The 5,776-nt window shown below is 41.4% G+C and overlaps 2 pseudogenes; both read left to right on the top strand.

The window, feature by feature from the left end:
• The first annotated feature begins 1,121 nt into the window (after nt 1–1,121).
• LOC139467439 (uncharacterized) lies at nt 1,122–3,359 on the top strand (annotated as a pseudogene).
• Nucleotides 3,360–4,469: 1,110 nt separating this feature from the next.
• On the top strand, nt 4,470–5,415 carry LOC139467419 (uncharacterized; annotated as a pseudogene).
• Nucleotides 5,416–5,776: the final 361 nt, after the last annotated feature.

Here is a 5,776-nt window from a genome sequence, read left to right as displayed (position 1 = left end):
CAAATGCATCAGGCAATTTAGGGAGAATAACGTGAAAGTTCATTTGCTCGCTAGGGAGTTCGAGGAGTTTTTCCAAGAGATAAAATCAAAATATAACATCATCAAGCTTGTCATCTGCAAAGAATTCCCTAGGTCTTCCGATAACGCTGTTGTAGTTGGGTATGAGAGAAAACGCCTGCAATTTAACCAGTACTTGAGTGTTATGCTACCGGAGAGAGGCATGTGTTTTTGGAAACATTGGAAAAATTTTCATTCTTCCTTGTCTATTTTCCGGAAGGATGGGGTACATTTGACTGATGATGGCAATTACAAGTTGTATAGAAGTTTGCGCGGTTGCATAATTGCATATTCGGATCTGAAGGGTTTTAGCTAAGTATGGCTATAAAAGCGAAGTCGCGATATTTGTATATTTGTAAGACAAATTTGATAAGTTTCCTTTTAACAGTTAACATTTTTTACTGAAAGAGCACGGCTCATAGATGTATTTGCCGTATTTGGCAATGAATTTGTACTAGCAGAAGTAAGCATACCTGTATTTTTTACTATTTTACCATTGCTTGTTAAAATGTTGAAAGATAATCTATTTAGTGTTCGCGGGGGATAGCATAAGTGTTGTCCTTCGCTAATGCTACTCTGTGGTTATGCATTTTTCTGCCCTGTGGTGGCATTGTTTTTTAATCTGTCCTGTAGTGACAGTGTGTATATTTTGGCTCTCGCGGTTGAGATTGTTGATTGACAATCTATTTAGTGTTCGTGGGGGATAGCAGAAGTGTTGTCGCTAGAATGCTACCCGGCGGTTGATGCATTTTTCTGTCCTGTGGTGGCAATATTATTCTAATTTCCTACTTCAGTATACATGTTTACGTTGTCTTTCAAGGATTTTGCTAAATTTTAATATACAGGGTAGCAACTCTTAAATGCCTTTGATCACATTCACGTTGTAAAACATAATTTAGTTAAAAGGTCTCAAGTTACAATAAGTCAGAGTTACTTTGTTGTGGGCGATTAGCTAAGCGTTCTCTTTATAATAGTGAGTTAATAAAGTAACTCACGGTATTAGTTCTTTTGTGCAAACTTTTGCTGGATTTTGTACTTCGTTCCAAGGTCCATTCAAGTCTGAGATGCCCCTATCCGCTAGAAGTTGGAAACGTTCCAGTCAGACTCCGAACAACACGGTCGGCGACGTGGACCTCTGCCAGGGTGAGCTTGCAGGTGTCAGTTCGTCCGAGAGACCCACTAATCGTCAGCGGCGGAGCGGACGGGCGGTGGTGACCGAGCATCCGGAAGAATGGACTAATACCTCAGCTATCAATGACATTAATATTTGACAGGGTGAGGCGGTCCTTAATCCTTTTGCGTCCAATAGTTTAAACCAGACTGAAATGCAAGAATTCAAATCTACGTCCATACCCTTAGGCTTTGGGGTAGGAGACAAACTTAAAGCTAAAATTTGGCAAAACGAATTCGTTGAAATGTCCTCACTTTTGTCAGGTGATACTCACGACCAAAATCTTACAATTAATGTAAATGGTCAATCTGTCAATGTCTCTGATTCATCAAAGAAAAGGTTTTTGTCTATTGACAAATGGGTTTCTGCCTTCCACATTTTTATGTCGGTTCACATTCAGAAATATCCTGAGGATGTTCAGGCGATGTTAAAGTGTGTTAGTACAATCAGAGAGCTAGCCCAGAAAGGGGGTAACTGGTATGCCTATTATACAAAATTTCGGAAGTTAAGGTCAGAAAACAATTTGGATTGGGGAACAGTACACTGGGAATTATGGTTTAGTGCAATTACTTCAAATTTGCACAATTGACATTATTGTTAGGATGGGCTCTGGGTCTTATATGGCGAAGCGCGATATTGAATCAGGTTTGTGAATTGTACCTATTCACCCTCACGATTATCACCTACTTGGTTTCACCTGGAAAGGAGAATATTATTTCGAAAAGTGCTTGCCAATGGGTTGTTCGTCAGCATGCAAAATTTTCGAGACGTTTAGCACTGCGTTGAACTGGATCGCAATTAACCACCTCGGGATAGGACATATGCTGCATATTTTAGACAACTTCCTCATTATTTCTCAGGGCAGGGGCAAGTGTCGTGGAGAACTTGAAGCATTTTTAAACACATGCGGAGATATTGGGATTCCTTTTGCGCCGGAAAAAACAGTAGGGCCTGCCAACTGTCTCCAGTTTCTAGGAATCGAAATAGATACTATTGCTATGGAAGCCAGGTTACCTTCAGACAAATTAGTTAAGGCTAGAAGCTTGACCGCTGACATGTGCAAGAAGAAGAAGGTTAGACTTAGTGAGCTGCAATCCTTATTAGGCTACCTTAATTTCACTTGTAAAGTTGTGGTACCAGGTAGGGCTTTTCTTAGGAAATTGTATGATTTAACTGTCGGGACCTAGAGACCCCATCATCGGATACGGTTAAATAAGCAAGCTCGGGAGGATCTTAAATTGTGGCTGCAATTTCTAGGTCAGTATAACGGGATATCCGTATTGCGGAAACAGGCGTGGTTGTCGAATAGTGCGCTTCATCTCCTTACCGACGCTGCAACGTCGTTAGGGTACTGAATTGCTTTTAGAAGCAAATGGGCGTATGGAGTTTGGCCAGGCTGTTGGAAGTTGTTTAACATAGCTGTCTTAGAGTTTTTTCCCATTGTGTTGGCAGTTAGATTATAGGCTGAAGGGCTAAGAGGAAAATGTATTCTGTTTCATACAGACAACATAGCTTTAGTGTCCGTTATCAACAAGCAAAAATCTAAAGACGTCAAGTTGATGTCCTTGGTGAGGGACCTTGTTCTTTCGTCTTTGAAACGGGATATAAATTTCAGAGCGGAACACATACCGGGAAGACATAATAAGTCGGCAGACCTACTTTCTCGTTTACAGATATCAAAATTTCTCAGTCAGGCACCATGGGCAGACAAGCAGGAAACGCGGATTCCTCCGCCCCTATAACCCGAGAATTATCTCTATAAATTTGGCAAAACGAATTCGTTGAAATGTCCTCACTTTTGTCAGGTGATACTCACGACCAAAATCTTACAATTAATGTAAATGGTCAATCTGTCAATGTCTCTGATTCATCAAAGAAAAGGTTTTTGTCTATTGACAAATGGGTTTCTGCCTTCCACATTATTATGTCGGTTCACATTCAGAAATATCCTGAGGATGTTCAGGCGATGTTAAAGTGTGTTAGTACAATCAGAGAGCTAGCCCAGAAAGGGGGTAACTGGTATGCCTATGATACAAAATTTCGGAAGTTGAGGTCAGAAAACAATTTGGATTGGGGAACAGTACACTGGGAATTATGGTTTAGTGCAATTACTTCAAATTTGCACAATTGACATTATTGTTAGGATGGGCTCTGGGTCTTATATGGCGAAGTGCGATATTGAATCAGGTTTGTGAATTGTACCTATTCACCCTCACGATTATCACCTACTTGGTTTCACCTGGAAAGGAGAATATTATTTCGATAAGTGCTTGCCAATGGGTTGTTCGTCAGCATGAAAAATTTTCGAGACGTTTAGCACTGCGTTGAACTGGATCGCAATTAACCACCTCGGGATAGGACATATGCTGCATATTTTAGACAACTTCCTCATTATTTCTCAGGGCAGGGGCAAGTGTCGTGGAGAACTTGAAGCATTTTTAAACACATGCGGAGATATTGGGATTCCTTTTGCGCCGGAAAAAACAGTAGGGCCTGCCAACTGTCTCCAGTTTCTAGGAATCGAAATAGATACTATTGCTATGGAAGCCAGGTTACCTTCAGACAAATTAGTTAAGGCTAGAAGCTTGACCGCTGACATGTACAAGAAGAAGAAGGTTAGACTTAGTGAGCTGCAATCCTTATTAGGCTACCTTAATTTCACTTGTAAAGTTGTGGTACCAGGTAGGGCTTTTCTTAGGAAATTGTATGATTTAACTGTCGGGACCTAGAGACCCCATCATCGGATACGGTTAAATAAGCAAGCTCGGGAGGATCTTAAATTGTGGCTGCAATTTCTAGGTCAGTATAACGGGATATCCGTATTGCGGAAACAGGCGTGGTTGTCGAATAGTGCGCTTCATCTCCTTACCGACGCTGCAACGTCGTTAGGGTACTGAATTGCTTTTAGAAGCAAATGGGCGTATGGAGTTTGGCCAGGCTGTTGGAAGTTGTTTAACATAGCTGTCTTAGAGTTTTTTCCCATTGTGTTGGCAGTTAGATTATAGGCTGAAGGGCTAAGAGGAAAATGTATTCTGTTTCATACAGACAACATAGCTTTAGTGTCCGTTATCAACAAGCAAAAGTCTAAAGACGTCAAGTTGATGTCCTTGGTGAGGGACCTTGTTCTTTCGTCTTTGAAACGGGATATAAATTTCAGAGCGGAACACATACCGGGAAGACATAATAAGTCGGCAGACCTACTTTCTCGTTTACAGATATCAAAATTTCTCAGTCAGGCACCATGGGCAGACAAGCAGGAAACGCGGATTCCTCCGCCCCTATAACCCGAGAATTATCTATTCACTTAGATACTTTATAAGGGGCAGCTCTATGTAAGAATAGTCAGGCTACATATACCAGAGCGTGGAATTTGTACAATGAATTCACCCGGGATTGTCTAGGTATTTCGCCGGTGCTACCGATAGCAACACCTAACTGGGCACTATTTTTGGCGTATATGTTTCATTTAAAGTTAGCACCTTCAACAATGAGGACCTACATTTCAGCGTTAGGTTACATTCATAAAATTCGCGGTTTAGAGGACAAATCAAATTCTTTTCAAGTTCAGAAGTTGTTACATGGGGCTAAGTGTCTAAACTCTTCAGTAGACCAGCGTCTACCAATCACAGAGGACATACTGGGCAGGATGATTGACTCATTACCTGTGGTGTTTTCCAACCCTTCAATCAGACTATTTTATGACACAATGTTTTTAGTCGCCTTTCACGGATTTTTTTCGGATTGGTGAACTGACGGTGCGTAGTTCGGATGACGAAGCGGCCTTGCAGGTGCAGGACGTTTCACGTTCCAGGTCCGCGGCCTATCTTAACACATCGACGTATAAACACAACAGCGGTAAAGCTAGCAAGATCGTCACACTAGACAAGTTAGACAGTAAACTATGTCCAGTTGCTGCGCTCAAACGTTACCTACGACAAAGGTCTCTCTTCCCAGGCCCTCTGTTTTGTGACGGATGTTTTAAACCGGTAACAAGATCCTCCTTTAACGAAGCACTCAGAATTGTATTTAACTTCTTAAGGCTAGATTCTACTAGATACAAAGGACACAGTTTCCGTATTGGTGCAGCATGCTCGGCAGCAAAGAAAGGCTGGTCTGACGCAAAAAATCGGCAAAGGGGCCGGTGGAATTCAGATACATTTAAAGCATACATTCGTGTTCAGCTGTAGAGAATAAGGGTTGTTGTCGGTAGCGTAGCTCAGCCGAAAAAGAACCTATTCGCCGAATAGGACCAATTAGCAAGGGCAGTTTGGCTATCTAGAGTTGTTACTTATCACTTAAATGTAGGGAAAAACAGAGTAGAGTCTGTTGTTCAATGTATCACTTACTATGTTATAATGTGTGTTAACTTGTTATGGTTCATTATGCCAAGACAGGGAGTGTGGTGTTTCGCATGGGCAGACACTATGCTTCATGGTCAGGCGAGTTTGTTCAATTAAAGTCTGTCATTAACTATTTTTTGAGTAGCTACATGTAAATATTTACACGTCCCAACTAGGGGCCTTTATAAATTACATAGTAGAGTTGAGT

The sequence above is a fragment of the Haliotis cracherodii genome, unplaced genomic scaffold (assembly GCF_022045235.1).
Source record: "Haliotis cracherodii isolate W230 unplaced genomic scaffold, xgHalCrac1.p SCAF_2, whole genome shotgun sequence".
Taxonomy (NCBI): Eukaryota; Metazoa; Mollusca; class Gastropoda; order Lepetellida; family Haliotidae; genus Haliotis; species Haliotis cracherodii.
This window is presented reverse-complemented; position numbering and strand designations above follow the sequence as displayed.